Source organism: Phalacrocorax carbo, chromosome 2, assembly GCF_963921805.1.
Source record: "Phalacrocorax carbo chromosome 2, bPhaCar2.1, whole genome shotgun sequence".
Lineage (NCBI taxonomy): Eukaryota > Metazoa > Chordata > Aves > Suliformes > Phalacrocoracidae > Phalacrocorax > Phalacrocorax carbo.
Window position 1 is genome coordinate 140,160,620 of NC_087514.1, and position 24,832 is coordinate 140,185,451.

Below are 24,832 nucleotides of genomic sequence, written 5' to 3' on the forward strand. Positions count from 1 at the left end.
GCTCAGGGTTGGCTCCAGAGGAACCTCTTGACCTAAGGAGTGATACCAGGTGAGCCTGTGGGGTCCACCAGAAGGAACGTCTGTGTGCAGACAATAACTTTTAGTTGCTGAAGACCAATTAAATCTAAAATTTAATCTTAGCCCCCTCAAACTCAAAATTCCATGGGAAAAATGGAAAAAAGTCCTCTGCCAAAATGTTCTTATAGTAGACCTGGGATGTCTCCTATTTCCTCCACAATGTAAATAACTCAAAGATATCTGAGCAAGGAACGGAAAAGTCATGTGTCTCTGAATCTCCCAGACTTCCAGAAAGATTTAGGTGCCTTTAAATGCAATGTGACCAAAATGATTATACTATTTTGTATATCAATGTTTTGATTTGAAATGTTTGCAACTGAAACAAACAAAGCAATTCATACCCTTTTCCCAAAAAATAATTTTAAGTTGGAAGATGTATGCTCCAGTTACACAAACATATAACAATGCTGTGTTTAGAGACTACTGCGTTCATTGAAATGGATCTGGAGAATGAGAGCAATATCTCTATTTGAATCCTCCAAGAGGACTGCAAACTCTGCCGTGGGGAGGGGAAAGATCTGCACAGTCTGAATGAAACCCTGAAAGAGCAACAATAACAGAACAGATGGACAACCAGAGGAAAACAGGGCCATGGAGAAGGCTTTCAGCAGACGGGTCTGTGGTGTCAAAACAAGTTAAACGATCGCTAAGGAGGGAGTGGAAGCTACAGATATTTAATGCAGGAGAGGTCATTGGCCAGAAGATGGGAGTTGATTGGGTGGACTAAAGGCAAAGGAAAACAATGAGTTGGAGAGGGAAAGCCATATTTGGTTTTCTTTGAATGACCATTCTGCGGCTTGAATGTGCTAAATATGTACCTCTTAGGCACGATATGAAACTTGTCTACCAACTGTTTGTGAAGAACTTAGAATGAGAAACACTAATATGCCAATAAAAAATAGGCTTTGCATTTCAAAAAGGTGCTGTTACTTCTGGATATGGTTTTCAGATGTCCCTGATATCCAGATAGAATTGCTTTCAGTCAAGTCAAAAGGAGTTTTACTATAAAAGCTAGATGTTTTTTGAAAATCACACCTAATAATCTCTCAGAATTTATAAGAGAAGTTACTTTTAATCTAGGGAAATGCAGTATCTGCAATACAAATTGACAGGATTAGCTATAAATGCTGTACATGCAGATAGACACAAACGCTCATTCTCAAACAGACCGAGATAGCTGTTACCAGGCGCTGGAGCTATTGAGCTGCTGTGGTAGATTTGGCATTTTACCTCATTCTTGCTTCAAAGTCTGATTGTGCTTGCAGCTGTTGTCCTGATTATTTAGCAGAGCACAAAAGTAATATTGTTCTCCATGTTGCTATACTAAGAGATGTTTCTTATGTGGGAGATAAACACATTTCCTTCTTTTTAAATGTTGTTTTCTCCCCTTCTCTTTGTCTCTGCCTATAAGCCAAAATATATATTAAAAAGGTGCTTGTCCCCTAGTTCCTCTAGTTTAAAAATCATGTAGTGTGACAGACCCTCTCCCCTGCTTTGATTCCTACGCCAACATCATGTCGTATACTGCATGAGCAGAAAATACATGGCAGTCTCCTGCTGGAGATTTTTCCAGCACGGCAGATTTCCCGAGCGCACAGAAGGAGCCTGGCTGGTGCCCATCTCGCTGACCCTGCTGCCTCCAGCATGGGAGTAGGACGTGGTAGAGTGGCTGGGATGTCCCAGCCACCTCTCTGGTGAGCTGTAGCATGCTGCGGGGAAGCAGGATGCTAGGTTTCTTCCCACAACCTCTGGTCTCACAGGGTCTTCAAAACAAAGCCCCCTGCCTGCCCTTAAATACATTGGGAATCTTGAAGCTAAATGCAATTGCTGTATTTCACGTGAGGGATGGGCACAGGCCATAGCCCCTGCCAAAGTTCCAGTGTCTTCTGTGAATGACACCAAGTGATAGGCAACTTATGAAAGACAGATAACTACAATGTGTCCTGAATTCCAAGTGTGCAGAGAAAGAGCGGAGGGAGGTAGTAGCTAGCTGGCACTATTGTCATAATTATAAGTAAATAGGCTTTTAGCATCAGCAAAGCCCCCATAATCTAATACTAGTAATCTAATCAAAGAGCTTGTGAAAAACGGATTTATATCCATATGATGATGTGATGACCTATAAAATGATGATAGATGTTCCTAGCTGGCATCAGTAACTAGGAGAGAAAAACAGGTTTATTGTGTGCATTATCTGAAAATGTAAATAACATAGTTATACGCTGATCTGTCCGCAGAACTCTGGAGTTCCAGTTGTTAAGTCTGCAGACGGGTTGGGTGGAGATATATAAACTAGGAAATAAAAGGGCATTGTAAAACATAGAATAGAATAGAATAGAATAGAATAGAATAGAATAGAATAGAATAGAATAGAATAGAATAGAATAGAACTATTTCAGTTGAAAGGGACCCAAAATGATCATCTAGTCCAACTGCCTGACCACGTTAGGGCTGGCCAAAAGTTAAAGCATGTTATTAAGGGCATTGTCCAAATGCCTCTTAAACACTGACAGGCTCAGGGCATCAACCACCTCTCTAGGGAGCCTGTTCTAGTGTTTGACCACCCCCTTTTCAAACCTCTTAAAACATCATTGGTGAAGACCTATGCTAAAGATACGGCCCTTCTCCCACCTATTTTCTCAGCAACAAACAGTATCAGCAAAAAAATTTACACCATAGTCAGCAGAAATCAACCTTGCCTAGCACATGAGAAGCAAGCCAAGACCGGCAGAAATAAAGGACCAGCATCTCAGACTTTACCATCATTCTCTGCAAAGATAGAACAACTTTTGATCAGGTCTTCTGCAAAATAAATGTGTTTTAATACGAAACATTAAACCTAGAATTGGTATTACCAAGACAAGACACACTTTGTATATACTTCTGTCTCATATAGTAAGTGATTGTTATACTACTCTAAGCATTATTCTAAGATGCCAGATACTGTGGTGATATATAACTAGGAAACTATTAACGAATTACCTCCATGGAGATTTCAAAAAATGAAATAACATATTGAAACAATAATGAAAAATATATTATAGGATTAACAGACTTACCTCAAAGTCAGCTGGGGTTCAGATTAAGGAAGGATGGATTTCCTCTGTGTGAAATGTATAAGGAACTGCAGGTCTTGCTTCTTTTAAGTACAGAGTACATATTTAGAAGTACTGAATATTTCAGTGTTTGTGTTAAATCCTCTTCACTTCTATATTTCATAGCCACATTCTTTCTATTTTCCATTTGCTAAAAAGAAAAAAAAAAGAAACTTTAAGTTTAGGAAGAAATCCCTGCTATCCAGCACCATGCAATTAGCATATATGAATAGGAAATGAGTTCCTGCTGCTCTGGACCATTGTTAATCCATATTGATGGGGTAGAAAACATGACATCAACTGTAAAAATCCAAGAACATTCCTTAAAATATTCAAATGATGTGCCTGGCCCTGTATTCACTCTGCATCTCAAATTCTCATTGACATTGTGGGTGCCTGGAATGCAGGAGGAATGCAGGATTAGGTACACGGCTACGTGTGGTATGCCTACCCTGACAGCAGAAACAGTTTTTGATTCTGTCTGAAATTCTCTGAGACAAATATTCAGCTGAAAGGAAGCGTACAAAAAATACACACAAATTTTGTACAGCTGCTATTTGTTCTGGGCCAGATGCCACCATGAGCTGGATGGGGCTCTGTTTAGCTGCTGCTGAAGTGGTGTGTGCACGCTGCACCATGCGGTGCTAGAGGAGTGTGGAGCTAACCACCCTTTGAGCTCCCTCACTAGACCCACACGTGCTTGCTCGTTTAATGTCTCTTATTTTTCACAACCTTTATGCAAACTGGTAGCATTACGAACTTGTCTTTATTTGATGGCTTATAAAGGTGGGAGAAAAATATCACCAACCTGATGATGGTTGAGACACAGAGCAATTCTGTATTTGCTGGGAAGTTCTCAAGAATTAGTGCCAAGGAAGTGCCCTGGGAATTGCTGAGTGAAAAAGACTCAGGAGCCATTTCAAGCAATATATGTTAGAGCAGTCCTGAGGCTGATCTTAAATGCAGCCAAAGCCAAAAATAGTCCCTATAGCACTAGAGATAGAAGCAGTGTAAGAGGTTACAATCACATTCACTTTCACCATCCCTCATCTTTTTCGTCCTCTCCTGCGCACAGAAGTGTCCCCTTTCAAGCCAACAAACTGTATCTGTGTATCTTTGCTTCCATTAAATATGCACATAGAAATACTGTAATCCATAAAAAGATATACCTCTGAGTTCAAATCTGTCTGTGAGAGAATATCTGATTATCCCTAGAGTCTCCAAAGAAATGTATCTGTCTAGCTAATGTCAGCCCGCCATGGAGTGGGCTGGCTCAAAGGCTTTCTCTCAAAGCCATTTACTTAAATCGTAGTTCACAAATTGTTGACCTTCTCGACTTTAATGACACCTTCTGAACCATCATTATTGATAGGGGAAGTGTGTGAGCCATTTCTCACCCAACAAATAAAGGTTCAAAAGTTTCGAGCACAAGCTAGCCCTTTACTTTTCAGACCAATCCTTCTACCCCAAAAAGTCAAAGCCATTACTCCATTTTAGGATTTACAGGCTGTGAAATGTCATTCTAAAAGGAACATCCATTTTTGAGTTATTGGAGTACAAAAGCTGCCTTATAAAGGTATCACAGTACCATTGATAATAGCTTTGGCAAAGACCTTTCAGGTCATCTAGTCCGAACCCCAGTAAGGAACAATTATACTAACCTTTTGTATTAGCCTTGTTTTGAACACCTCAAAACTGATGCAACTCCACAACTGAAGGGTTTGTTCCAGCACCAATTTCCTTCTCCTGTAATCCCCTAAACCTGACTTTCCCTTTCTTTAGAGTTAGGCCTCCAGTCTCTTTTTATTAACTTCAGCAGCACAAAATGTTTCTTTTCTGAATTCTTGTCATTTTTACCTTAGATGAGTGGAATGTCTAGTTTGGATGGGTAGCTGGTGAACCGATGGGTTCCTCAACTTTTATAGGGCTGTTTTTACTCTCTTATCATTTTGCCAGGCTTAAACTATTTGAGCTGACACTTTTCTGCCTCCAGTTGATTTTTTTGAGGGTGCAGAACTTAAGCTGAAGGATCCAACAGTTTCCAAAATCAACTGTAGGAAGAAACATGATGTTAAGATATTTGCAAGGCATTTTTTGGCAGAGAGATCTTAAAATACAGGAGGGACTGCCTTCTGTGGAAAAATACACTTTTTAAAATCAGCACAGAAAACTGCTCATCACAGTACTGGGTTCCGGAAAACCTGCAAAGTGAAAGGAGTAGGTTGGGACAGGCAATATGTCAAACCAATATGGGTCACCTAAAAAACTGGCAGTCTTTGGGCAATAAGACCTGACTGGGAAATGCAACACTTAGCTCCAGGAAAAAATGAGCTTGGTAGTTCTCACTGACTTTGTTGGGGTATCAGACTAAGTCTCAAATAACTCTGCTGCAGAACAGCAAAATGAAAATTCCAAAGAATTTCAAGGACAAAAGAAAGATCTTTAACTAGGAATCTTAATTTTTAATGGATTTGTTTTTTGTATAGCCTAGTGAATAAAGCACAGTGATTGCAAATCCTTGTTGGATGATACTTTTAGAACAATTATTTACCTTGCTGCAATCATCACATTTACTGATCAACTAATTCATGCTGAATTCCAGCTCAGATCAGAGAAGAATCAGTTTTCTCATGATATTCCAATGTTTCTTCTTCTTATGCATCAGCCATGAAGTGGAGAAGCACCAAGTTTAAGCCTGCTGAAGAATAGGAAGGAGAGGATGGAGGTTCTCTGAGCAACGGGATTCAGAGCCATCCGTGCACAGAGGACACACAGGCCTCTAGAAGTGGGGTCACCTTCCAGTCCTCATCTGCCAGACCTTGTGCCCTGCTTCCCCCTGTCCCCCCAGGTGCCCTCTCCCGCAGCCCCCATGCAGGCAGGCAGGCAGAGGCAGGCAGGTGTCGTTGGTTTCCATCTGCCTATTTCCTAGTTGCTACGACAACCCAGCAGAAAGTACTTCAATATCTATATCAGAAAAACTCACAGACCCAGTGACAGGAGGTGTCTGTCACATGAGCCTTCGGCTCGGGACATACGTGCCAGCAATTCTACCCCGCTCCCACCGCAGCAGGGCAATAACACACAGGCAGGTCACCCTGCTCAAAGCCACAGTGTGGTAGCATGTGGCAGATGCAGTAGCTGGCTCCTTGTGCTCTGAGCTACTAACGTTAAAAATGTCTTCATGAGGTTTTGTTTTCTACCCTTCCTATCCAAACTTGAGATGAAGCCTATGTAAAATGAGTCATTATTCCATTTAATTCCTTGCTCCTTTCCTGAGCTAACTCACCCTTTCATCTTCAGTGTTACCATCAGTGACTCTATTTTTTTAAAAACACATATGAAATTGAATTATTTTTTCAAACTTTTACAAAGTTTCTGCCTAAATGACGTATCTTTATTAGATGTTGCATTCCATGCTTTGTGTGCGAAAACAGAGCTTACCTCTTTCTCAGTAAAATGCGTAAAATGAAAAAGGAAAGCACTGCAGAAGCTGTGTCACATAGTGTGTTTTACCCCAATATATGTTATTAGTTTTGTTCTTCTCGGCAAAGCTGTGTCATTTTGACTCATGAGAGGAAGGGATAGCTGCTCTCTCCATGCAAGCAGGGGGGGAATGCTGACGTTGGTATATTAGACAATGGGTGAGTTTATCACACCCAGCCTTTGGGAAAAACTGGGGAAATGAAAGCCTCTTTAGTCACTGCTAGATATCAGTTCCTAATTTTAGCCACTCAGCAGTATTTCTGAGGGTAGATGATTGCTTTGAAAGGCCCTTGTGATGTTTCCTCAGCCATTCAAAAGCAATGTATTATTTTTAACTTGGGGCATTTTACCACCTTCTTGCCCACCAGCCTGCCTGGATTTCTCCCTTATTACGACTCCTACACTGAAAACATTTTCTTCTCTCATTATTTGAAAAGTAGAAGTTACCAAAGCTATATAAATAATTCATGAGCAAGCATGCCTGCCATGTGTGGGAATAAATTGTATGTGTGTGAGAGAAAGAGTTCAGCGGGTACAAAAATTGGAACAAACGAGTGCAAAAGGCACTAAAACCAGGCTGGATTTGTGGCTAATTTCTACCAGGCCAATAAAATGCAAGGCAGAAAAACCGGGGGAAACGGGCTTGAAGCGATGACCTAACCTGGAAGCAATTTGGGGCCAGGACAGCATGTTACATGTGTGTATACCATCTGAGTACATGCTCTGTGTAGGGGGGATTGCAAACCGTTGTCTATATATGTACCATAATACGGCTAACCACATTCATATTCACTACTAATCAAAACCAGTACATAGTACCTTTTACCTCCTTCACAGTAAAGGGGACTATGCAAGAGGGGTACAAGGAAGTAGGTGGTGGAAGATGTCTTCATTTCAATAAAAATTGTGAAAACACCGAATTAGCTACTTTGATTTGGGTCCCGGTTTTAGGTGATCTATTGTGTGTTTGGGGAACTTTGCAGAGATATTGGCCTTCACTGGCAGCTTTGTCCCTTTCTTAGTCCTTTGATGCCACTAGAAGAAAAAGAGTTGAGATACTGAGTGTCCAGCCACTTCAAAAGGTAAGGAGACGGCTCAGTGCTTTGCAGATTTGGTCCAGGATTTGAACGGCAGCTCAGGCAGCACAGTTCCTTTCTGAAGAAATTCTTAATGCATTGATTTGAAGTAAAAAATGTCAAAAGCCAGAATTTGAAAAGTTGTAAGGGCACATAGGACAAATCCGCAGAGGATTTAATCATCTGTATGTTGGATGCCTGGGTCATGAATACCAGCCCCTTTCACCTCCACCATGAGCATCTTCAGTGTGCCATACCCATGCGTGAGGAGAGCGGGGTATCTCCCAGCGCTGATCTGGACGTTCAGCCCAATGAGTCGGGAGCCTGCAGGCAGGTGAGCAACCACTTGGGAGAAGGCTGTGTGTGACACCCTGTCCCTCTCTAGGACTAATTGCCTGACTTAGGACTGTGGGAAAACTCTGCAGAGTCCTTGGGACAGCAGCTGAGGACCCCCTCTGAGTTTCTGGACATGGAAAGATGGGCTTCATCTTAGCTCCCACAGTGTATAATTAAGAAGCAGAGAGATGGATCGTGCATATTTTGCAGTAACTTTTTACTCTGAAGTACTGAAATGAGGTTGGGGGCTGCTAGGTGCTGCCTCCCAATGACCACCCAGCAGCCAAGCTATATTGACGGTGGCCTCAAGACATATTTGGGAGAGGCATGGGTACTCCTGCCTCCCTCTCCTCCACCTACCAGTTTCACCCTGGGCTCAGGGAGGCACTCTTTGAGTCCTTCAGACAGATCAGGCCCCAGCTGGGCTCCCTCACTTGAAGAACAAGCGTTGAGCCCATGATACTGCTTGCTGAATGGGATGGAGACCCAGCCCTGCCTTTTTGGGATGGCCCTTGGTGTGGGGCTTGTCCCATGAGTGTGCCATGGTCAGCCTCTGAGAGAATTGGCTGAATTAGACCCTCATAGGACTCAGGTGGAGGAAAAACTGAATTCTGTCTTGAGCAGGAAGTGTTCCAAGGGGTCCAAGCTGAGAAGGAAAGATGAGGTTAATGGGTTCAACTCCAGCCTGCCAGGGACAGGTGTTTTGGTTAATACCTCTCTGGGCTCCTGCTATAGCCAGGGGAGATAAATGGGGTAAAGCACCCCAGACAGACATCCAAATCTTTCCACTGACTATTGCCATCGCTTAGACAACTTCAACTACATGTGGCTACTGGTTACGTCCAGATGGCTAAAATTAAACCAGCTGGATCCTGTTCTGGGTACTTGAAAACAAAAGTCAAGCAGGGAGGCACCCCTCTTCTATTTTTAGGAGTTTAGCAGCCCCTGAAAACAGGCCTTTTGGCTCACAGGTATTGCTTTACGCAACTCTGACCTGGCTAATTCTTGTTTCAGGCAAGGCTGCTGGTGCATTCACTTCCTGATGGAAGGTCAGGAAGAATTGATAAGGCAAAGCAAATGCTGAGGATTTGGCCCACTGAGTTTTAAAATAGGGAGAGCTCTTAAACAGTATGTGGACTCCCGGGCAGAGGCATGTGCAATGCAGCGCCAAGATAAGCTTAGCGTTTTCCTGTTATCAGTATGTACATTACCTTTGACATTGTTTGACAAAAACATGTTTTATAAAGCAGGCACGTTCCTTCTCCACAGCTCATAGAGATACAGAAACTGAAATAATATTTTATGAATGGAAAATGAAATTAGCCTGAAATTACAGTGATAAATGTAGCTTTAGAAAATCTTAATTCACTTCAGTCGAGTGATTAACTTCTGCCACTCCACAGTGCTCAGTTATTGCGAAGTCATTTGGTGACATTAAACAATTAAACTTTAGACCTGGGAATAATTTTGCAAATCTTTATAGAACCATAAAGTTCATTATTGTTTTACATGCTTGTGATGAAATATGGTGCGTAACTCCAGCTGTTTACTCTAGCATAAAGCCAGCCTCTGGATAGAAAATGATAAGCTCTGGGCAAGCTACCAACTCTCCATCAGCCCAGCTCTCCCAAACGGCTATTCTCTGCAGGGCAGAGAGTTTCTTTGTTTCTCATAGTGAAAAGTTCCTGGAAAATAGTTTCTACTGTAATAGCCTGACCAGAATGGTAACCGCAGGCAATGGTGGTCAGAAACAATCCCAGGGGCGAACGGGCTCTGCTGGGGCCAGCTCCGCCACTGGCGAGCACCGGTTAGCTGGGAGGTGTTTCAGAGGCTGCAATTCACCTCACCTGGCATTCAAAGCACTGGAAACACAGGCATTTTAACTTTGCTTTGCAATATTCAGCCTGGTGCCTTTCTTCGTGTCATTATTCCACCACAACAGGAACGTTTTCATTGTAAATAGCCCTATTTCTGAGGAAGAAAACTGGGGCCCTTTAGGAGGAAAATTGTTGTTTTACTGAAAACACATGTGAAATGTCATGATTTCTCATTTTTTCACCACCAAATTACCATTTTGTGTGACACGCAACAAAACCAGAACATATGTATGGGTGTGAAAATGGGTAATAACACAGCAGAAAAAAATGTAGTGAATGTTCTCAGTGATTTTTCAAGACCCCACTCTCTTTAGCAGAGTAGCTCTAATACACATTAAACTATAAGCAATATGTATTTGATTTCCGTAACGTCCTTGTTGACAGTAAAGGCAGCTAATTAGTGTAATTGATATTTGTATTTACTTCTCAGCTGTTTTCTTGTGTAGTTTTGGAGAGAGGCTGTTCGTGCTTGCTGTCAAAGAGCCGGGCATATGGAGCAACCATGCCAGTGGCACAGGGTTTTTTAAGGATGGGCAAGGACCCCAGCCACCATCCCCACCTGGCCCTTCCTCATTCCTGGGGCCACCATGCAGGGTCTATAGCTTGGAAATTTTTGAAGCCTGGAAAAGCTAATTTCCAAGCAGAAGCTTTTTTTTTTTTTTTTTTTCATATTCTGGCTACCAAATGTTATTTATAATAAGCTGCAAGACTCCAGAGGTGATACCAGTGCGGCAACAAATCGCTGCATGACAATACTACTTACTGTAGCAAGAAACAGCTTTTCTCTGTGACCGCATTTCTAATTGGGCTGTAAGAAATAGCATTAGAGCAGTGGTGTATAAGCAAGAATCATATTTGTATGAGGCTCATGGCTCGCTGTGGCTCATCCAGATACCACTTTACAACTTCAGTCATCAAATCAGCAGAACCACAACAGGCTCTGGTACAAGCCAAAGGGGAAAGTGCCATTGTAAAACTGAATACAGCTGCTTCCATAATAGAACTAATTGCATATTGCATCGCAGAGCTAAATTAGTAGTGAAAACAGTTATAAAACCAACAGACAGTGAAACATGACTCACGGAGGAATTGCTGCCAGTTTGGCAAATTCTCATTGGCCCCAGTTCAACAGCCCACACCTGCATTTTCTGAATAGTAAATATATAATAAGGCATAATTACTAGAAAAATACGCAGCACTCCAAACGTGACAACACAGTACTTGTTTATTGGGATAGTGAATAGTATATAATAAGTTTGACCCAAAGTACTTCTGAGCCACCTGGGGTCACAACGCAGAGGGGAGACGGGCAGCACAATCCTGAACCGTGTAATCCACGAGAGGTTATCTGTAACATAGCTGACGGCTGCTTCCAATTGACATGCTAAAGTGATACAAACCTCCCCATGCTACTAAATCAAAGGAGGGTAAATAGGAAGAAAGCATAAACAATAATCACTGTTAAAAAAAATCAGATATTTATAGCCTGGCTTAAATATTCAAGCTGCAATGACTTGGGATGTCTCAGCTGACTTTACTCACAGTAATAGCTCACTCAATAAAAAACAGATGTAGAAAGCAAACTTCATCTGTTCCTTCTGTTTACGGTCCCTTTCTCCCCTCTCTTTCCAGAGTATTTTTGCGACTGTGCTGCCCACAACTCCCCAAGAGAGGTGGAAATTGGACCCAGGATTCAGGGAGTGCACGCGTGGGGTTTGCTTTCTCCACTGCAGGCCTCGGAGCTGGCACTGACTGCTGGAGCCAAACCCCTGCTCAGGCTGCGAGAGTGGCAGTAACTAAGCATTTCTCTGGGCCCAGCAACAATTCCCCGTTTGAACAGTAATTTTGAAGGACTTTGATGTGCTTGGGTCCAGTCTTCCCTTTCTCCCATAAAATCCCTTCCTCACTTATTCCTGCAGAGGTGGGAAATCTTTGCTTCTCCTACACCTTTACCAGCTCAGAGTTACTGCAATACTCTAACTGCTGCTTTCAAAATCTATTTTTATGCCTGTGTTGGGACATGATTGGGGAATAGCTCTAGAACAGGCACAGTAACATTTCTTGCCTCAGCTCCCGAGCAGCAGCTTTCACTGACCAATAAATTCAGACATCTACATTTATTTAGCATTTCTACTAGTGCTTCTGCATGTAGTTCACGGAAATAATTTCTCTCCTACAGCTCAGCTCTCAGTGGTGCTGGGATCTCTGCCCTGAGCCACTTTAAACTCACAAGTAGTTTGCCTGAGCTCAGGTAGTTTGATGGCTCAGGTCAGAGAGCTGAGCAGCTGGCAGGACTGACCTCGCAAGAGGAGGAAAAAATTAATTTGGGTGCCTTCAAGAAAGAGCTTTCCCTGCTTTCAGCAGTCTGATATGTCATCACTGCCTCAAACAAACGCGTATTCTTCTGTTTTCCACGCCCACGAGCACCATCTTTTGAAACTGTTCCTTGAGCAGTGAAAAACACTCATCATTTCAAGGCTATTCCCTTTAGCAGAAAGGAAGAGGAGCTTTACCTGTGCTTCTGGGGCAGCACATGCTACAGCTGAAACACCTGACTGTTACCAGGGTCAGTAAAGCAACCCTCTGCCACCATGCTCTGGGTCTTAGTGCAAGCTATTCTCTGTGCAGCTCCTTCATTTACCTGTTCTGTTCTAGATTTTGGAGCCTTGTAATGCCTCTTACTGGATTGCTTTTGGGGAACAACAACAAGAGGTGTAGAATACCCAGATGGGGTGTCCCTCAAATCGGGCATAGTTGGTGCTGCTTTACTCCACACTTCCATGGTCTTGAGGATGAACTGGAATCAGGGGGTTTAATTTTCTTGACAGGGCACACGTGGACATTTGGCAGGACCTCACATTTCTGCCATGCCTTTGAAAAAATGTAAGATGTCTAAATTGTGTACAAATCAGAAGCAGGTACAAGGTAGAAGATCCTCCACCTTCCATAGACAATGCAAAGCTATACAAAAGTACATTATTATACTTCTGGGCTTTCCAAGCATCTCCTCCTTTTCTATCCAGAAATTTTGTCGTTGAAGATTTTTATAATTGCCCATGTTTATCTGGGATTTCCAGGCATCTGGGATTGCTATCAAACTGGCAGCCACGCTGAATCAGATTTACTGTGCATGCACTGAACTGTATGCAGCCTGGAAATGCCATAGAGGGATAAGGTAGATCTACTCCTGTGCAGAGGAAAGCAGATGGTTGAAACAATAGGAATGTTATTACTGATATGACAGGGCCAGGATTTCACTTTGTGTTTTGATAAAACATTTTAAGAAGTAAGATTTTGCCCACGGTAGTACAATTTTGGGTATTATTGAGTACAGTAGCTTTTTACTTCTGGAGATCCAGGTTCAAATTCATGTTGTAGGACGACAGATCTTGTTCTGGTCCCATCTCCATACATTTTCTTTTCATTTCCATAGACGTGATTTTAGGGGGCATACTGCCTGCCCTGATGAGCTCAGACTAGAGCAAGAAGAGATGTTATAGTTCGACTGAAAGTCATCAGGAGTGCTGTGTAGAGGATTGCTTGCATTAATTTTATGCTGGCAAGTAGCAGAAGCCTCACACGGAGTTAGAAACAAAAAATCTTTTAGCTCTGAATTAAAACTGAGCTACCAGGAAGGGAGGGAGGGAAGGAAAAGAGAAAGCATCATGCTCTGAGTTCTTCCTTGGTTTAAGACACTGAGAAATAGCTAAAACGTAAGTGTTGGGCAACCGGGAGCCTAAATCCAACTGAGGTGTTAAGTTGCTATTGTGGTACAGGGGAAAAATTAGAGTGCAAACCAGAAACATTTGTCCTGTTGTTTACACTCGGTCTGCACATGTTAAACATTAATATTTTCTTGTGTTCAATGTCAGTTTTCCTCCTGCTATGCATGCATACATATGTGTGCGGGGTGCTTGCACATATTTTAAGCCACTTTTCTCTGGTAAACTTTTAAGAGCTTAAGTGTAAGATATTAAGCAAGCAAGTATTTCTGTGAAGCTTTGGAAGATATTCAGAAAGTCTCGTTATCAGCTTCTTGTTGGCAGGCTCGTGGTATTGCTTAAAACCCAGTGCCAGCCAGCACTAACAACCAACCTTTTATTCCTCTACCACATCAGTTCCTCAGTGCTGAATATTTCTACTCATATGGCAATATTTTAGCAAGCTGTTGAGTTTTACTTCAGTGTAACTTCAGGGACCAAAATGCTGCTCTTTTTCAAAGTTTCAGACGAATGGAATAAATTTAGGTTAAGTAACGATGATTATTCTAGGCAAAGATTTCCTTCATTTAATCTTCCCATAACCAAAAAATGCAAGTAGTGTTACCACTCATTTAAAAAAACTAATGAATTTCCAAGGGAAATTAGAGAATCAGTCCTAAAGTATTTGGATTAGGGAATCTAATTCTGCAGCCTCTTTGCATATGAAGCAAAAAGCAGAGTGGATAAGAGCCACATGCTATGCAGTTTCTCAGCCTGGCAGGTTTATTTTTCATTCCCCCTCTTTCTGGCCAGAATCTCTGTTTCATTCTCAGCACCCTTCTTGCCCCAGTAATATTGTTTTTCTTTAATTCCCCTAAAGCGGCTGTAAATTCAAACCTGTATTTAAACTTTTGCAGAGGTCTGACCTTTATTCTTATGCTTGACCTCCAGTGCCAGGACTTGGACTCACCTTCAGAAATGATCTGGGTGTTTGGTCACCAGCTGGTGAGTCCTGGGTGCACCTTGAGCGATGAAGCAGTGGATGCTTTGCTGCCTGAGGAGATATTCACATGTCTACAAAACACACCGACTAGCACAGTGAACTCCATCTTTCAAAAACTTCCCCATCTCCTTTCGATTTTGAAGCATTCCCAAGGCAAGTCAACAAACCAAGACCAGATGTATCTCCTCCGGCAGCGCCAGGGGGGCCTGCCCAAGTTCTGAAATTGCTGTGGTTTTTAATTGCCTTACAATGGGGCAGCACCCAGGAATGCAGGGCACGCTGGTGGGCTCCAGCACCCTCCTGACAGGAAGAGCAGTCTGGTGGCTCCCCCCGGAAGCTGTTTCAGGAGCTGTGGCACTAGGGAGTCCACTTTTGTTGCATCTCCATAGCATGTTTGCTTAGTTTAAAATGTAAACCTTTTTTTCTGCCTCTGACTTTAAGTTCTACAGACCTCAGCGTACGGTAGAAAAAGAGCGAATGATGTTTTGAGACAGCTGCAGAACAGTATCTGCAGAACAGTACAACTACCCCCAGGCCCCCACCTTGTTTTCATACAGCACCTCTGCAACAAGTCCACCCTGCTCTACTTGTACAACCTCGAAACTGAGAAGTTGTCTTCAGACAGTTAATATTTCAGTCCTGCTGTTGGGCCAGCCAGCCTTTCCTCAGCTACGGGCCTGTTTGACTCCAGAAAGGTTTCAGGCAGTGAAGAGCAGAGGACATGGGAGAGGGATTTCTCCCATGCTGAGGAACCAAGCATCCTTCCTCTCCCATAAAAACAAGCTCAGGGTCAGATAACTACACACTCTGCAGAGAGAGAGGTCAAGGAAAGGAGGAGGTTCACGTGGTCATGTTGCTGGGCTAGGTCTCAGAGATCTGGATTTAGACTGTTGCTGGACCTTTGGTTGCCTGGGTGTTGTTTAGGGTTTTATCCGGATCATACCAAGCCTTTCCACCGATTTGGACATGCTGTGGGTAGCTCTGCCTCAGCTCCCGTATTGCCAGGCAATGCTGCTCCCCGACTCCTGAGCCACTGTGCCACCTTGTCTATTCAAATCATAACAAGTTTGAGAGAAAATACGTTTCTTGCAGGAACAGCGTGCCAAATTCAGTGAGATGGGGCCCATGGGTCTTTCAGCAGGTACTGTGGGATTCCTGCTCCTGCACTAATATTAGAGTCGAGGAGAGTGGTGATGGGAGTGAGGATGGGGAGGCAGGGACCTCAAGGAGCTCTGTCCCTGCCACCAAGGAAACTGTGCCCAGAAAATATTCATAATGTAATTTCAAAGCGATGGTCATATTCCCAGAAATTTGTGTCTCTTCACAGACATTTGCCAGACAGGAGAACATGGCAGCATCCTTCTAATAAATTGTTCCTGTGAATGATTTGCCCGGCTCCTGCATGTGTGTGTGTGTGCGTACCGGGCACTGCTATGAAGGTCTCTTTTAGGGATATCTCAGTCTGCTCTCAAAGCCATAGAATATGATGGTGAAAGAAATTCTGGAAACCAGTGTAAAACCAGAAATGGATGCAAACACAATTAGAATGTATGGTGTGCCGTCTGCATCGTTAATAAATGTTTGTCTGCAGTGAAATACAATTAACGTGTAAGATAATGCAGTTTACCTCATTTAGCTCTTCACTGGATTTATAAACAAATTCTGCCAGTTAACTGCCCTTGTTAAGCAGATGCACTCACCATACATGAGCTAAAACACACCGCAGACCACAAACTGGAACAGGTGCAGGGATTATAATGGGATGATGATTTGTCAATTTACCAGCTCTACATGTTGACAACAATGAATGCATTTTATTTAAAACACTCGACATTGAAAAGCACTTTTTTTTCTCAGTCTAGGGAGACCAAGGTGAGAGGAAATAATGCAATAAAACTTCATAATGCACGCTAACTTCTGATTTGAAATGCTGGCACAGAAGATGCCCCAAAAATATTTCACATAAATTCTATGTAGTAATTAAGAAGGCCAAATATACCATGCATTTTGAAATGGAGGGATTACTGGACCTCTAAGGAGGTCCTGTGAATGAGGAAGCTATGGCAGAGGGGAAGCCCATGTAGAGAGGGCTGCTGAGGGAGAAGTCTGTGCAAAGCACGGGATTAATTCCACAGAGAATTTGACTGCTTATGTTAATATTTTATTCACATCAGAGTTTACCCCAGTGCCGGTTTTGTGCTTATCTGAACTGCCGTAGAGTCTGATTTCCACAGGAATCCTGTGGCCGAATGATGCTTGTAAGTACCTCTTCAATTCAGAGACACCAAGAAAGGCAACAGCTCTAAGCCAACTACCAATCTGCATCTTTGGGCGCTTAAATACATTGAAAACTGGGCTCTATTACCCAGATCCCCAACCAGGATCAATGCTTCATGCTCAGCCTTGCTCAGAAGCATGCTGACAGACAGTCATCTCTCTCCAAGGATGTCTTCTTGAAGCCTTTGCTTTGTGATGTTAGCTTATACTGGAGCGATTAATTGCTATTAATTGTTTCATCAGTCTCCATGATTTCACTTAGTTCTCCATGAACAATTCAGTTTAGATGAAGTTTCTTTGTCTATGCTTTTCAGCTAGGGCTGGGTCCTTATCCAGCATAAATCAAGGTAGTTCCATTGTAGTCAAAGGAGCTAAGCCAACGTACGTTACTAGGGAACATTGTGCCTATAGTGTGAATAACAGCTGAAATGTTACTATTCTCAGCTGCTTTTTCAAATAAATTATGCTAGGTTTAAGTGTAGATAATGAAAGCCTGGAATCAGCCTTGGTGTAATTGGGTATAACTCCTCTGACAGCAGGAACATTGCATTTGGTTACCCCACAGCTGAATTTAGCCCAGTCAGTTCAGCTTGGCATTATCAGTGGGAAGATGTGGCTGTGAGTTCATGAAATGTCACACTCTTTTAGCTATAAAGGTGACACTTTAAATTGTCTTAAAGAGTAAGTGTGCATTTAATTTACATTTAACAGGGTAGTTACTGTATATCATTTAAATACTAAATCAGTCTAAGGTTTAGTATGTGCACTGAGGTTTAAGAGTTACAGAAATTGGGGAAAGTGGGCCAAATTCACACCTAATAAAAGGGTGTTGGCTCAGTGGAGCTCCAAAAGGGAACATTTTGGCCCTTTTTTGTTTTGGGATTTTTTTTGTTTTGTTTTCAGAATCTTTCAGCCCAAAACATAGAAGAAGCTTGAGACAAACTAAACACTTTCTTGCTCATGTTTTCACCTACCTAGTAAACTTAAAGAAAGATTAGCATCCCCAAAGGCTGACTTTTCTACTGCTGGCACAGTTGGTTGCCTAAAAAATTTGCAGCTGTATTCCTCAACCACATCTCAACTGTTGATGCACCTTTTAAAACTGCATATCTGGGTCCTAACACCACGGGATAAGCAGCCAGAGACAAAGAGGGCTTTTTTGGGGGGAGGGGGTGGGAACCAGATTTTTCATTTTGAGGTGAAATTTCAAAACGTAAAAAATGTGATCATTCCAGAACAGAACAAAAACCAAAGCATTTCTTAGAAATGGAAATCTCAGATTACAAGTTGATAGACATGTTTGTTCCAGTATTTGGTTTTTTTGTTTTGTTGTTGTTGTTGTTGTTGTTGTTGTTGTTGTTGTTTTTTAGATAATTAAACCTATTTTGCTATAATATGCAATGAAAACTTTGTAATAAAAAGTCATCTTTCTGGGAAATTGAAGTGCGGTATTCTAAGAAGGTAGAAAAATTCTTTTTCTCTCCTGTTTCAAAACAGATTCTCATCAAAGGTCAGACATTTCTGCAAAATAGTTTCGCCTTTGACAGAACAGCAGTTTTAGGCAGGGAAACAGTCTGTGTGTAAGATTGCTGCTAGCTTTAGCCAGCAGAGCACTACCAGGAGTGCACATGCTAGTTGCCTACACACACACAGATGATGGATGTTTGCACATGATTGTGCCTGCAGGTACTTTAACCAAGTGCTGGAATTTCTATCCTATGCAGAAATGATCTTCAGCTTCCCTTTATCTTCCTCCCTGCAAGATTTCCAATATGCCTGGATAGTAAGGAAAAAATGTAGAGGGAGAGGAAAAACATCCTTGTCTTCTTTCAAAGGCAAGTGTCGTGGCTCCATACCTGCATCTTTTTTTTTTTGTTTAGGAATTTAAGGCTGAGGATTACCATTCCCAGCCAGAGCAGCAGTCATTCTAGCCCAACTGTGTGATTGTACCAATAAATAAGAAGTGGATCTTTAAACTTTTTAAAGCATATGCCAAAATCTCAAGAAGAATGTGACAGCTGGCTCCTCCACCTACAAAATGCAGAAGTAAACTTCTCAGTGCCTAAAGATTGGTGAAACAACCTAATTTTAGACTACTGTCTTCTTCTGTTTGTTTATGGTTTTTACATCTTGGTGATGCTGGTTTTTGTTATTAAGCTTAGATTTCTGCATCATGAGTCCAAGCAGCTGAGTGTTACTCAGGCACTATTTGTCTGCAGTTTACTCTTGTAGGTATAGTTAATCCTTTGTTCTCCCCAAACTGCCTCAAGCTCCATGGTGGTTCCTTAGACAGAGAATATCAGACGAGGTCCAAAGTGCTTTGTAAATCTGAATTTTGCTTTGGCACCTGCATTAACAGCTGTATGTGACAAAGAGCATTTATCAGAGAACAAGCTCAAACTCTCGGCATTGAAGTGAAAATTGTCACTAACTGAAAGTATGTTAGAGGCAGTTTTTACTGATGAAGCGTTATGGCTAGAATGTGTTTCATTTAGGCTTCCTGTTTATACCTTTTCATTTACAGGGGGTAGCAATATCCCTGTGAGCCGCTGCTAGGAATCTTGGCTGTGTTTTAAGGCTTCGGGTTGAGGAAGATATTGGAAGGACAGGTTCTGCTAAAGCCACTGAGAAAACACACACACTCACTTCACTGGGACCAAAGTTTCATCTGAGATTTAGTTCAGACTAATCTCTAATATGACATCATCTGTTGCAGCTTGACAAGTAAGGCTGGGATTATCCTATTTATAGGGTAAAGCCTAAAGTAAAAGCACTTAATGCACATAGCATTGCAGGATCATATATTAAATTAATAGAATTTTGTTTTTAACTCCTTTGGCCTTGAATTACGACAGAAAGGTTTGGCAAACAGTGCATTTACATCCAAGATGACATTCTTCTGTATCCTCTGGGGATTTAAGATCCACGGGTCGTGTCTGATTTGCCATCTAGGGAAAAAAAATGCTGTTGTTATTGTAAGTCACTCTTGCTCTGCAGTGCGTGCCATGTTCATGCTTTTACTTGATGGTGTGCATAAAGTATTTTAAAGTGGTTTTCTTTGTTTAGATTGATTGTCTTTATGTGTGTATATATAAATATACATATATAAATATGAATATATTTATATGAATACATAAATAAATAAGATTTAAACTGTTTTCTCTTAACCAACCCTGAGAACCTGTGGGGTTGCCTGAGACAGACTCACCTAGGATTTGGCTGTGTATGGTAAACAGTTTTTCCTCAGCATGCTCTGGAGATCATCAACCTTCGATGAACCTGTACATTGTTTGGCAACTCACCCCGTGTTCAATGCTGGCTCTGTGAATCTTGCAGTGCTTCCCAAGCAGTAATTGTTCATTAGGCAGCACCTCACCACTGCAAGGCAGATAACTGCTACAGAAAGGCCTTGGCAGAGGGTTTAAGCGCCTTGTTCGCAGCAGCAGATGGAGGCAATGTCTGGGTTGGAGTCCAGGGCTCCCCTGCCTTGTCCCTACCTTCATTCCTTAGACTTCACAGTCCCAGGAAAGAGGATAGATACCATTGTAAGCTTCTTCCTTAGTGGCTTATTTTGAATTTTTGAGCTTGTGTAGTTTGGTAAGTAGCTGTCAAATTAAACAGAATAGGAGTGGAGGAGGAAGCATTAGATGTCAGAGCCCAACTTAGTCTGCTTCCATTTAGTCTAGTTCATGCATTGACATTTTCAAACAATGCATTCAATTTTTTTATACTAGAAATGAGAAAGCATATTTTCCCCTTTCAGCCTGTGACCTCGTCTTTTGCTGATGACTTCAGTCATTGTTTGTAATAGTCAACCCCCTGGGGCAGAGAACAGAGTGATTCATTTGTACTTGGGGCACTTGGATTTATAGACCACTAAACAGACTGAAATTATTCTTACTTGAAGTTTGCATGAGACAGTCTTCAAAACTAGAAATGGTGCCAAACCAAAGTCCTAGACCCAGATTCAGATTTCAGTGGGCAGTGCAACCTGTTTCCATAGCAGGCCAAGCATGTATACCAAACTTTTGGAAAGATCTCCGTTTTGATTGTTTAAATTTATGAGCATTCACTTTATCAAGGAACCCACCAGTAGGTAAGCACTAGTCAGCTGTACTGACAATTAAGGTGAAGCATGGTGCAAATCTCTGCCAACATATCTGTGCTAGACTGAGCATAAATTATTACTCAAAAAATGTTACTAGCTTAAGATGCTGCAGTGATCTCTGTCAGCAGCTGCTGACGTCTGTAAGTTGCCACTTTCCCTGGTGGCAGCTTATCCAGGCACTTTCTCACCCACTTCATGTACCATCAGCCAGTTCCACTTATCTGGCTCCTGTAGCTATATGCTGAGCACTAGAGAAGGCTGAAACGAAGGGCAAAATTTGGTAAGTCACAGTGTGACTTTCCAGCAACAGGGTGGGCTAAACAGGCCTACAGCACCACATGGGTGCCAGGAGCATCATCTCATCTTTGAAGTGACATCTTCTGGGTGATACCAACTAACTTGTTAGTGACAAAAAGCTAAAGCCAGCTTATATACTCAGCTTCACCCAAATCTGAGCCAGCACTGGTTTTCATTTTGCAAACCAGGACCTGAGAGGTGAGGATTTGCAAATCCAAATCTCCTTTGATTTTTGTCTGTAACAGAGACAGGTCAAACGCAGAACTCATTGTTGCCTCTGAGGAAAATTTTAAATTAAATTGGAATTGGCCTGACCTCCCTTCTGGATTTGACTTTGCAAAACCAAGCTCTGACAGACAAGCTCTTGCAAAACCTGAACAATCTCCAGTTTGGTCATCTCTGCTTTGCATATTTCAATAGCTCCTTGCCAGCTACAATGCTTATGATAATAAGAATAACAGAAACCAAAGTGAAACCACAAGTTAAGCTGCTTATTATATAATTTAATTAGACTCCACTGCACTTTCTCTTCCAATTCCCAACTTACAAGGATTGAATTGTTAGGTACATTTTTCACATTGGGATTCTGAAGAGTTTATTTTGACCTGGCAAATGATTTTAAGTCTGAGGAAAAGCAGGTCGAGCAGTGGTGAAATAAAATAGGAAGTATGCAGTTTCTTCTCACCAAGCCTGGTATCTGCGTGACTCCAGCACACAAAGAGCTGGTGTGAATTTCAGGTCCTGCGCCTGCCTTAAATCAAGGCATTTGCAGAAATTAGTCATGACATGGTTTACCCAGTGGTCTTTGCTAAAGGAGCATTTTTTGGGGAACTTTTACATCAGATGCTCATAACTTACTGGCTTCATGAGGTCACATGTGCCATTGAGTTAGGAAGGAAGGAAAAAACATGTTGTTATTAGCGAGCCCCTCACCTCCCCACCCCCCACCCCCCTCCACCCCCCCCACCCCCCCCCGCCTTCCTCCCTCTCTTTATTCCTCTTGCATGTCCTGTTTCCTCCACAATATCTGCTAAACCTGCACAGGCATGACAAAATGGTCCCTCTTTCTTTTGCAGCGCAAGGCCCAGTGTTTCCTTTTTGTGTGCACGTATGTTGATTTATACCCCTTTGAGCCGATTGACTGCTTGTCCCATAACACACCATTTAACTTCTATGTCGCCAGGACATTCGTCGTCTCTCCTTCATTCTTCTTCCCCCCACCTCCTTGGCTTTAAAAGCCACATTTTCCAAGAGGGAGACAATCATGAGAAATAATGTTTTTTTGAAAAGGGAGTGATTGTCACTGAAACCAATACGTCTGTGTGATAACAAAAACTGTCATTGCCTCGCATGGAACATGTGCCCTGGGGACTGGGAGGAACAAAGAGATCCTTAGAGAGGAGCAGTGAGCCATGTGTGTCCGCTCATCTCTGTGGCACCAGGCAGAGCCCACAAGCCATTTTTCTCATACGCCACTGGGACAGATAAATGAAGGAAGCATTTGAACAGTTTCCATTTAAGGAAGGAGTTAAATAGTTGAGCCATTCTTTTCAGCTGTATTCCTTCTGCAGTTTTAGAGGCACCCAGTCACTAGAGGAAGGACCAGAGAGGAGCTGCCTCTTCCAGCTGTTGGGGCTGATCCTGCAGGTTCTTCATGTATCGACAGAAATATCAGCTAGGGAATGTGGCCTTTTCTCCTGTCCTCCTCCTAAGAATCAGCTCTTCAGTTCTCTGGAGGGAAACCTGTCACTTTCTCCTCATGTTTGCTTTTTTAGCAGACTGAAGCAATAAAAAGCACTCGTGTTTTCCTGAAGCATTTCCTAGAAACCAGAAGACAGCAACATACCGAGTTTCTGGATGGCAAATTCCATGGTTTCTACCATCTGTTTAATGAACTGATCTGCTGTTATCTGCCAGCTATTAGTTGTTAATTCACTTTATTGCATCAACTGCACAGTGTCACCGCTCCCGTCCTTTCTGTCACTTTCCTCTATTATTACGAGATGCAAAATGAATAAGTTGCAAAATGGTAACTGCAATCACATCTCAAAATGAGACCTAAATAAAATTAAATAATGTTAGCTGTTCTGATCAATGGTTTCTATTAAGGCTGTACTAATAAAAGGAAATGCAGCTCAGCTCTAGTTGGAGAGAATAGGACTCTGGGCCACTCGGAGTTCCGTAACTTTTCCCTCTGAGGGATCCTGTAGGCCTTCATTCAAACAGCTGTAGTTTCCCCTGGTTTACACGACAATAACAAACAGTGCTTTTATTACTGACAGTAATATATGGCCGACCTCATGAATCAAGATGTGCAAGCTCTGCCTGCAGAGGCTTTGCATAGCAAAATGGGGATGCTGAGGGAACAGGCACACAGGGCTGGCTTGCCTAGGCTGAGCTAGAGATACAGAATTTAGGTGAAGCTTGAGTAGGTCTCAGGTTTCTATGCCTCAGTACACGTACCATGAGGTATAGATACCATCAGAGGCTTGCCAGCTGCTTTAAACAGATAGTACCTGTTGCCACTGCTGTTGTTGGTTGCTGTAACTGATATCTTTGCCACTTCTAAGGGTGCACCTGGCAAAAAAAAAAAGACTTGGGAACTACTGAAGAAAATTATTTTATTTTAATTTGCTTTTTTTTGGTGCTTATTACGGCTGAGTCTTCTGAACTATAGGATACAACGTTAACTATTTTATTGACAATGGGTCAGATCCTCAAAGTTTTAAAAGTATTTAAATATTATTCATGGACCATGACTTCAATTGACTTCTACATTTCTGAGAAGTATCTGGGACTCAATACCTTTGAGATTCGCGACTAAATAAATATAATCAGGTGTGAAGCAGTAATTCAATACAGACACATAAGGGAAGAGAATTCTTCATGCAAACTTGTTACTTGTCTTATTTTCTCATATGGCAAAATCTCCAAGAGGATATTATGGTCCATTATAAGATTGTGTATAAAATGAAACATAATCCTACACTTCTTCTTACTTCTACATTCCAAGCCCCAAAGTTAAATTACGATAATATTCAGCAGCAGCAGTTGCTTACCGTTGTCAAAAGGCATAAAGCAGTAAGGGATGTGTTTTGCTGAGAATGATATAAGAAATGATATCTAGGTAGGGGGTTAAACAGAGGGAGCTTAAACATATGTGCTGGCAGAAAAGGACAGCATGAAAGGTCTTTGCGCCTTTGCTTGTAGAGAGAACTGGAAGGTGTTCATCTAGGACACTTATTCATGCTCACAGAAAACATTCCCAAAGGGCAGCCCACAATAAAATCAAATTAATAAAATCAAATAGAGCGTGCCCATCTATCCCTGTCCTGCTGCTTTGGGCTGCAGCTGCGGAGGTTGTAGGGACTCTAACTTCCAGTAGTGCCACAGCACTTGCACAGCCACACTGGGGCCATACTGGGGCCGTCCAGAGCGGCTAGACTGGAGCTTTCAACTCTCTCTGCAGTGCTGCCGAACAAAAGACCATTATTCCAAGAA